Below are 10843 nucleotides of genomic sequence, written 5' to 3'. Positions count from 1 at the left end.
AGGTGTGAGTGTTAAGTTACTGGCACAGAGCCAGCGCAGCCCCTGGTCTCCAAAGGTTGGTGGCCTTGGGTTTTGCACTACTTTGCCTATTGTTAGAGCAATGTCCTTCTGTTATGGACTTTTTTGCTATTTGCAAAAGTGACTGGCTTTGCTGCACACATGGAAGTTTTAATAATTATTCCCAAGCAGCTCTGAGAGTTTTTTAACATGGAAACAAGTTCTACATTACTCGTTAAATTGGTCAAATTTCAATAAAGTCAGGAAAACATCTTGAAAACAGCATGAATATAATTTACAAAGAAAACAATCCAAGCGTTACTGCCAAAGAGTTTTCCAACAGGAAGGAAGAAAGAATTTCTCTTTCCCCCCACATAGAATGACTGTACTGTACATTAAATTAGTGGTTTTTGGAGTGAAGGAAACCACCACAGGATCCACAATGTTAATAAGAATGAAGCTGGTACCCGATGTGAAGATAGGTCTTGCTTCTTTGTTATCTTCCCAGGTAGGTTGTGTGAATCCTGGCTGCCAATATACATATTTCTTTAAATAGCTCTATATCAGCTGCTTTATCCTAGATGAGCTCTTTCTTGCTGTGTTTCTAAATCCAGCAGTCAAACTCCACACAGGAGCTGAAGTTTGGCAGAGAGGGTCTGGATTCTCATCAAATGTGGAAGTGAATGTGATGCCCTGTTTCCCCTAATATCACATTGTCTTTTATTAATCTGCTGAATTGGAGCCTGCACAAACCAAGTGCAAAACCATGGGCTGATCTGCCTATGGCAACCCTCTCTGGAGTCCTCAGGACCAGCACCAGGCAGTGAGGCAGTGCCCGAGCCATTGTACAGTAACCTTGGTTAAAGGGTCTCAACACAAGTGATTTTCCTATTCAGCGTTCAAAGTAAAAGGATGGGGAGTGTAGCAGAGCATTAATAGCAAATCTTATGCTTATTTCATAATAAAGTAGATTCAAACATATACATGCCATGATACATGTACACAGCCATGTGAAGGGGTTATTACAAGTAAGTATTGACTAGAAGCATTGTTGTTGTAATTACTTGTACTATCGACTCCACTACCTGAAAGGGAAATAAAAAGCAGACCCAAACTCGCCTGATGATAAAACTAGATGTAAAACTACAACTGTGTCTGGTGACCACATTTTGCAGTTTTGAGATGTTTTTGCACTGACATGAAAAGTAATCTTTCCAAGTTTTTTGCAATATAAAACTCAGGCCTCAAGATCAGGGTCTGGACTGATCGCACATTCTCCCATTCTTTTGTTGAGAGGGACAAGTTAGTCCACCTTGAACTTCACAAACCTTTCTGTTAAAATATTGGGCAAGATCAAGATAATTTTTGCAAAATATTTTCACTCTGGTAATAGGGCAGGTTCTCTGCTTAAAAACCTCAAAACCAAAACCAGCAAACCTCTCAGTAGAAGCCCTTCCAAAGCATTTTCTCTGTCAATTTGTATATAATCTTCCCCTGAGGTTCTGTTGCAACTGATACAGACATGGGGGTGGTGGGCGGGGGGGTGAGTGGCTGTGCAAAACCCACAAACACATTTTTGGAAGTGCTGCATTTTGCAATGAGGCTGCTGCACTGTTTGACACTTTCAGAAATGTTGTGAGGTTTAATTAACAAAAGCACTTTATCATCATTAGAGAAATGGAGATCTATGAGGTTATTAGTAGACTTTTTTAAGGGCAACATCTGTATAGGAAAAATTAAAATCTCAAACTATGTTTCTCACCAGTAGCACTGGAGAAAGAAGTATGGAAAGGGCACAGCTACTGATTTTTGTGCTTTCCCCCCACCCCTTCGCTGTTAGTTTAACAGCTGTGCTCCATCTCTGAGGCATATTTGTCTTTATCTTTGGTCACTTTGTCAGAGTTGGCAGAAGGAATCTTAGGTGGGGTTGTTCTCTTAGCAAATTAAACAATGACCAAAACTTTGCTCATTTCTTCCATCATTATTTCAGATTTCCATGTCTTCATTTTGACTTAGCAATATAGAGGCAGTATGTCTCTGCTCTTGAATATGGAGCAAGGGGTGGGGACAAGTCAAGGACCTGCAAGGGTCTGTCTTTTTCGTGAGAGTTCAGGGACTGCTCTATGCACTGTACCATCCACCTACGCACAAAGACAATACAGTAAAATGCTTTTACAGCATTTTAAGTGCATAAAAGTGCTTGGGTCTATAGCTCGTGCTCAGGCAGAGTAATGCATTGGTGAGATGGATTTTATCTGAGCTAGGTGACTATTAGGGGTAGTAAATACTATTTAATATAAGCTATTTGAGATCCAAACAGTTCTAGTATTCTCTAATTCTTCATTTTAGTACCTAACGACCATCAGAGGATTTAATTTGTCAATAGACTATACAAATACCCAAGTCACCTCCATCTGCTGCTGTGACAGAATACCATTAACAGGAAAAATCCAGGTACTTGCTTTTGCTAATCTTTCAAGTCTCCTTCTGGCCAATTTGGCAAATTCATGTAAGAAATCTGACTTTGAAGCTTACACTTGCATTCAGGCTTTATTGTTTGGTTGTGTCAGTCGCACCAGAGAATGCAGGAGAGGAGAGGAAGGAGCAGGCAGGTAAAAACAACACAGAGAAATGTCAGGAGATGAATCTGAGGAGAATTCAAGGAAGCAAAATGTTAAGATAGTGGGAGAAGTGGGAGAAAGGGGGCTAGGGCCAGAACATGGGACCATGGATGATGCGTGTCTTTTGTACAGAAAGTCCCACGTCTGTTATACCCCTGGGACTTAGTGGTGATGGCATGGCTGATTTCAGGGATGTCCCAGGAAGACCTTTCCATATGATGTTCAAGGGAGAGAAAAAGGAGGCTGGGTCCAGACATTTTAATAGATGCAGATTCATGTCCCCTGGTGTCAGCAGGTCCCTTTGCACCAGGTCAGTTTGGCTGAAGTGTATGCTCTACACTCGTAGCATTGGTTTGTGGCTGCTGAGGTTGGCCTGAGGGAGCTTGATCACAGGGTGTCAGCCACAGCTTGGCTTTCCCTTCCTTTCCCTTTCCCTTGTTCAAAAACAAATAAGCAAAATCCTCCTGGGCCAGACAGGCTAAACCACCTGCAAACCTCTTCAAAAATTTTTTAAAAAATAAATCTACTTGAACTCTGAAAATATCCATGGGTTTGCTGGGAAAGTTTTTCTGGGCTTGATGATCCTGACCAGCAGATATGTTGTGGTGTACAACTGGAGATGCCTTAAAGGGCTGGAGCAGTACGCACCCTGACACGACCGTCCTCTGATGGAAATAGATGTCAAGCTGCAGGGAAAAGGCACTATGGCACTCAGCAGCTGACAACCACATCTCTGCGAGTTATTTCCAGTTGTACACCCAAAGTTGAATGTTGGCGTGTCTGTAAGGTTGGCAACTGGTCTGGTGCCATGAGACCCACCCATCTCCAGTAGAAAATATGGTCAGTCAGTGCCCACATGTGACAAAACCATCCTGAAGTAACCTACTCACCGATGTCCCCTGTCACTCTTACCGGTGGCATGCTGAAATGCTGGGTGAGTGTTATGATGATCTTTTGGCAACCCCCGATGGAAGAAATAGAACACCAATTTAAAACACAAAGAAAAGGCTCAAAGAATCTATCATTATTAATCCTGCTGTCAGTTTTAATTTTGGGGACATTACCTCACTCAACACTCGTTGGAGAGAGCTGCCAAAAATGATGATGTCATCATCACCAGGCACATCTGACCCTGGCTGCTGATTGCCAGTGTTGAGTGCAAGTTAATAAATCCCCTGGTACCTGGATACACACTGGAGTTTTATTACAATGCAGGCATTCCATGATACCCTAGTAATTAAACAGTCTGGGGCGGAAAGAAACCAAGCCACTATTTTCTCCTGTTTAGAGAAATTATAAAATGTAATTGTCTTTCAGATCAGCTTCCTTCTACTGTCATGTAAACCTGTGTTTTCATTGTACTTAAAGGCTAGGAGGAAAACTTGGATGTAGGCAGAAATGTGAGATAAAATGTAAGTGTGAGGTCAGATCTGCTTCCCCAGGATTGGTAAATTGCAGACCAAAGTGGCTCCTAAGTTTATGTATCAGGGCAGAAGCCTGAGATCCCAAAGGAGTGAGGTGGTGGCTGTGGGACCTGCTGGGAGCAGGGGGAGTCTGTCACAGCTCCATCTGTGTCTGTTAGTGCTGGTGGCCACCAACCCACCCCCATCAGTCTGTCAGGTTGGCTGCTGCTGTCCTGAAATCCCATGCCAGGAAGAGGGCTTGAATTATTTTGTGATCTATTTGGTGGAGGCTCATATGAAGACAGCCACTCCTTGCTAGCCTGAAGCCCTCCTCACACCGTGGTACCTACGGATGGCTGTACACAGTGTGGTGCAGGCAGGCCTATGCCAGTCACTTGTCCTCCACAAGCACCCACTTATCCAGCCTGCCTTCCCTTAATGGTGGTGGCTCAGGCTCTACATCTCCTCCCCCTGTGGGTTGCAGGATCTGGCCCAAGGTGCTGGACTGGTCCTCCTGATGCCTGGTCTGCCTGGACTATAAGAGCAAGAGCCAGACTTGCCTTCAGGTGCTGAGCTTGCCAGACCTTCCTTCCTCTGGGAGCTTGGACAGGATCTCCCAAATGTGGTCTGGGATGGCCTCATTGTGCAGCCTCGGGGACTTCCAGTGCAGGCAGTGAGGGTGAGCTTCCAGCCAAGCCTGACCATCAGGGCACTCCACCTCCAAGAGCCAGAAATATTTTCATTTCTAAAGAAAACTGCAATTCTGGCATCTCTGTGTGGACTCAGTTGTGGAGGTCCCACAGCAGCCATGCCTCTACCTCCCTGCCACCCCTGTGAGCTCCCTGCCAAGGGGATTTTGGGTGTTGTTCTCTAGCAGAACAGCAGAGCATCCAGGTCTGAACCCTGTCTGAAGTCCTGAATAAAAGCAATATATACTGCTTATGAGTAGAGGATCTTCATTTTCACTCTTAGCCCATCTCTAGACATAGCCACAAGATGAGACAGACAAAGTATTCATAGGGTTGCCACATTCCCATGGCAGTAGCAACATAACTACTCCCAAATTTATAGAGCCCATTGAATAAAGGAGCAATTGAAGAAGTCATGTTGGCGAAGCAGAGCCTTTGAAAGTGGAAGCAGAGCTGGGGACTTTCACACCAGAGAAAGCTTTCAAGTCTCACTTGTTTGGAGCTGACATCTGTTTACCTTTAAAGGTCTATAAATAATATTACCTTTCCTCTTTACTGACTACTGGAGATGATGCTTTGCTTCTGTTTACAAAACCTCTCCTCCTCTATCTTGATATTGGAGTTATCTGGCTGAGCGATTTGACATCATCATCATCACAGACATTTCCCCTATCTCTATAGCAACATATGATGATGCCACAAACAGAGGATTATGCAATCTGTGTAGGCTCAGATGGAAGGAGAGGCAGGGCTGGGAGCTCTGATTTAAACACAAATGTCTCTAATAACAGTAAGGGGAATACAGAAACTTGTTGGCAAAGGAAATGTTTTTTTGTATAAACATTCTCATTTTCCAAGTTTTGCTCCGGTGGGAAAGTCCCTCCTTAAAGTCCTCTTATATTTATATATATGTATATATGTATTATATATACACACTCACACACAGATATGCATATTTGTGTGTAAGTGAATATATGGAAATGCAATATTTTTCCCAGCATTGTGCAGGGAAAGGTATTGCCAGCTCCCCACGCACAGTCTCTATAATGTATCAAGGATCTACTGTGCTTCACTCACCCTGAGCACAAAGGTGCCGTGGGTCTGCCCAGACCTCGCACTCCCTCCTCAGCAGGGGGTTGCCCTGGCAGACCCCACTGAATGTCCTCTTTCATGTCTGGGCACGTTTGTGTCCTTGGCTAGATGGGATCAGCAGCCTCCTCCTTCAGACCCACCCTGTTTTTACCAGGTTTGTCCTGTGGCTAAAGCATAAGGGTAGTTTTAGATCTCTGTCCTCACAAAGGCTTTTTAGCAAAGCCGAAGGACATGCCTTTGAAGGCCTCTCTGTGACTCAGTTTCTCCAACAATAGGACAAATAAATTTCAGCCTTAGGGAGGCGGTGAGGATAACTTCACTCTTTTTTTTGAGTGCTCTGACTCTTTGGTGAAGGGGTCCATGGAGACTCCAGGAAAGATGCTTGTGGGTGTTTCTTCTATGTTTATCTTATTTTTATTGAACATATGAATGCATCCTATCTAGCACATGTTGTCAGAATCAATAACTAAGCCTTGTTAGCAGTTTTTCCATTTATGGCATATTGTCCTGACATAGCTGTAAAACCTCAATGAATATGGTTTTAATAACCCAATGGTATTTAACGTACAATCGCTGTCTTATTAAGTCTAAATTAAATCCTTACTTGAGACACTTAATTTAAAGTGTGACTGATCTTTTCCTGGCCTGGAAGGAGATACTTAAGTGACACTTCTTCCAATTTGGCCACATGGCTGAGGGGGTGGGATTTAAATAATGTATTTTGATGATACTACTCATCTGGTTAAAGCTGAATTGCATCATTTTATGAACACTCAGAGACAGGATCAAATTAAACCCTACTTCCCACCAAGTCAACTCAGCTGAGCTTCGGAGCTTAACACTGTATTCAAAACACACACTTATTGTGACTATCCACTCATCAGCCTCTGCTTGGCTTTTCCAAAGGAAAAAATGAAGTACACCATATTTTTCTACTCAGAGCCTCTTGTGGGGTGCCTTTTGAGTTGACAAAGACAAGGCTTACATTCTGCTGTGGGCACACTAATAAAATAAACCTAATAAAATAAACATTACATGCAATAACGATGCTACTAAATCTAAGTTCAATGTGTAGCTAAAGTGTTACCCACAGATCTATTTAGAGTGATGTGCCTGGACTTCTTTCCATCCTTTCCAACCAAGAGTCACATAAACATTTGCTAAATTGAAAGCATCGTCAGGACCAATGGGAGCTCTACAAGCAACTTTGGCACATGCAAAGCTGAGGAGGGCGCAGAGCTCACAGATAAACGACGTGCTGTCATTTCTGTATGCCAAGGCCACCACTGAAGAATGACCAGACCTAAGGGTTTGGAATAAAATTTCTGAACAAAAGTGCCTGGCAAGACATTGGAAGCTATCGTGTACATTGCTTCTTTGCATTGTGCTTGGGCCACACAAATAATGATTTTGTTGGATTAAGTCAAGTTGTGTAGTTGAAGGTGCACAGGAAAGGAAAGCATCCCTTAGTACAGGCAGAGGTACAGGGTCTTCAGGTTTATGTCTGGGGAGACAGTGCAGCCAGGTGATTCTGGCCCTGCACTGGGAGCCAGCAGAAGCAGGGGCACTGGGCGGTGGTGTGACTTCTGGCAGGACTTCAGTTTTCCCATCTGTTTAGCCTCCAGGCCTTTGACAGCATTAATGGAAAGTTAGGCAGTGCCACCATTATTGTAGCCTGCAACTCAAATTCTCACTGCATCCTAAACTAGTCTTTCTGTATTATGTATTGAAAGTAAACTCTGGAATGTTTTAGTTCATTTTCAGTATAAAGTGGAAACTTGTTCCCAAAAAGAAATAGGAAAGAGAATTCCTAGAATTGCAAGAATCTTTTTATCTGTGGTAAAACTCAGCTAGAAAAGCCTCTGTAGATTTACCTGCTGTTGTGCTGAATGATGTGGCTCAGCCCCCATGCTGGCTGCCACACTGTGGCTCTTTTGGCAGTCACTGGAAGGATGTGGTGAATTTGTTGGAGAAATACACTCTCAAGAGGTGGTCAGGACAGGCTCCGTTTCATGGCTATCTCCATACTGAACAAATTTGGTGATTTGTGCTTGCTTTCCTATGAGTTTGGTGGTGTTTCCCACTTTTAGAATGAACTTGTGCTTTGCAATACTTAAAGATCTTTCTTTATCAAAGCCCCAGCTGCTGGATTTATGGAATTGCGCAAGAGTTTCTGCTGTCATTCAGAAAACCAAAGGAAAACTCAAGTCCAGTGATTTAAGGGAAAGGGTTCAAAGTGTGACCAAAACCAGAGGTCAAGCATGAGGATAATGTAAGTGTATTCCTCCTTTAAAGACCTCAAAGTTATCTGTAAAGCATTGTCATGACTGCTTTAGAGGCTTGACTCCATGATGTCAAGTGCTTGGAATTGGCAATACTGCTGCTGTATGCAAGTGAGGGGGCAGGACAAGGTCAGATAATTGCAAGGACTCTCCATAAAGGTGCTTGGAGGTCTGCTGGCAAGACAGCTGCTAGAGAGTAATCAGTGCTGTCTTTCAGAATTAAAGCTTTGGGGTTTTGCAATGCCTATTATGGGGTGCAACCTCACAAGGGGCTCAAGATGAAGAAAATGTTATCGCTATATAATCCTCTGAAAAAAGTTTGAAAGTGCAGTCTGTCCTGCAAACAAGGAGAATGTGCATTGTTTAACATCACCACCAGTAGAGTCTACACTGAGGGCAGTATAACACTTCAAGTAAAAATATTTGTGTTTCTGTTATGTCTTCCATCCAAGAACTTAACTGCTGTTTGCTTCAGTTCAGTCTTGATGATTGATTTCTCCTGGATGCTGGAGTGAGAATTGTTTTAACAGTTTACAGATGGACAAATGAAACAGGGAGGTGTCCGATGTATTGCCCAGCACTGTAAACTAAGCCAGTGGCAGTACAATTGTATCCCTGTTTGATCCCAGCCAGGTTTAATTCCTCTTTTTCCCTTTTGTAAAAATTTGACTTCCTCCCTAGCATGTGTACACTTTAATAGCTGTATCACAGCAGTAGAAAATGATGAAACTGAAGACACTGATGAAGACCTTTCATAGTGATATTTATTCTTCTTGTTCTAAATCTGGAACAATCGTTATTGCAATATTCCCAGTTCTGTGAGATATATTAGCTTCGCACAGTTGTTGCTGCCGCTGCTATGCCTATGTATTTAACAGTTTTCCAGATAATTTACTGAAGCTCACAAGTTTTAAGAGCTTTTCCAGGATGAAAGAGAAGGGAAAGGATTGTGCTCACCCAGAGTGTTTTCTCTATACCTCTTTTGTCTATCATTAATTAGGAAGGGTTTCAAGTGATAAAACCAGCTTGTTGTTATAAGTCATCCACACGCTAAATTAAAGTGGGCAAACTGACACGGCAGTTAAACCCTCAAAGCCTGAAGTCAATCAATAAAATCTATGGAAAATTACTCTGACCAAATTAACATCCTTTAATACATAAATGCAGATTGTTTTTTTCATGTCCCTGCATAATAAGTATGCACAAATTTCCTGTCCATCCCAATCTCATCCCAAGCCAGGCACCACACACTCTTCTCTTTCCACCAGTACATCTCCTTAGGAGTCCATAACTCTCCAGTGAGGAGTGACAGCTGGGGTAAAGCAGCGGGTCAGGATGGAAGCCAGGCTGACTGAGGACACTGTGAGCCAGCTCCTTGTCATTCAGTGCTCTCAGAATGATCCAATTTAGGAAAACCTGCTAAGAAAAGTGTTGAAGTTAATTCGACTCTTTTTAACAGAGCAAATCTACGGAGCAGCTATAGGGAAATGGGAACATCAGATGGGGTGGGAGCAGGTAGGAAAGGATGATGAGTGGAAGCAGGAATTTCCTCCTGAAAGCAGGAAAAATTCCTAACGTATGTTTGCTGTGCTGTTACCTGCTGAGTTGTGCCTGATATATGTCGATACTTGCCCGAGTCCATGGCTGAGAGCAGCAGAGAAGAGTTGGAAGAGCAGGCTGGGGAGAGCCAGTCATGGTGCCCACCAGCAGTGACCCCCTGCCCTGACCTGCTGTGTCCTCTCTTTCTGGTAGATTTTCTTCAAAACATTTTTTTTTATTTTTTTCTTAAATTTGCCAATCCCAACCCCACTGAATGTGCATGCAGAGAAGAGAACTGGATGCAAACAGCTTTGGAAGTAGAGCTAGTAGACCAGACAAGTTTGCAGAGCAATGGAACTTAATGGTTTCTGGGGGCTAAGGACACATACCATCCATCTTTCTATGTACCCTTGGAAGCACTCAGCATTAATATCTGAGGGCCTTTTAGTGCCACTGAAGAATTTATTCTCACAACACCACTGGGAGAAAGAGGGTTTCATAGGTCTAATTTCAGTATAAGTAGGAATTCGAGAAACTGGGCCATAGAGCTATTGCTTTCCACTTAGCTCCTGTCTATGGATATTGTCAAAAGATTACAAGGCTAGATAGATGAACTAGAGAGTATCCCATGAATTTTATTCCCCGCCTATGCATCAGTTTTTCTAGAGTCTAAGGACTCTGAGTGTATGTAATTGTTTCAGATGATATGGGCTAAGTCACCCCAGACAGAGTGCAATAGGCCAACAAACTAAAGGATTTGAGGTATTTTTAATTGCTGACAGTTTGTTTAAGGAGAAAAGTCTGAGGTTGTGAAATGCAGGAGTTCATTTCTCTGCCAGTAAAACCCTGGAATGGGTTTTCTAGATGTTTCCTATCAAGAAATTGTTCTAATAAAAATTTGTCTTTACGCAAATTGAAATTTTCTGCAGGAAAATTCTGACTTTGCTGAGCTGCCCCCTCCTCTTGGGAGGATTTAAACAGGGCTTCCTGGCTTCCTCCTGGGAAGATTTTTGCCAATTTTATTTTCTGCCTGAAGGGAGAAAAACAAATTGATGCATGTTTTCCAACAGCCAGCAGAGCTGGGAGGAGGAAGGAAAGGCTGAGTGCCCTGGCTGTCTGCCTGCCACAAGGCACGGTCACCTCTGCCCGTTGGGTTGGGCGGGAGAAAGGGAGGCAGGGGTCCTGGAGGACTGGTCTCTGGAAACCTACCCAAAATTTTA

Source organism: Athene noctua, chromosome 12, assembly GCF_965140245.1.
Source record: "Athene noctua chromosome 12, bAthNoc1.hap1.1, whole genome shotgun sequence".
Lineage (NCBI taxonomy): Eukaryota > Metazoa > Chordata > Aves > Strigiformes > Strigidae > Athene > Athene noctua.
This window is presented reverse-complemented; position numbering follows the sequence as displayed.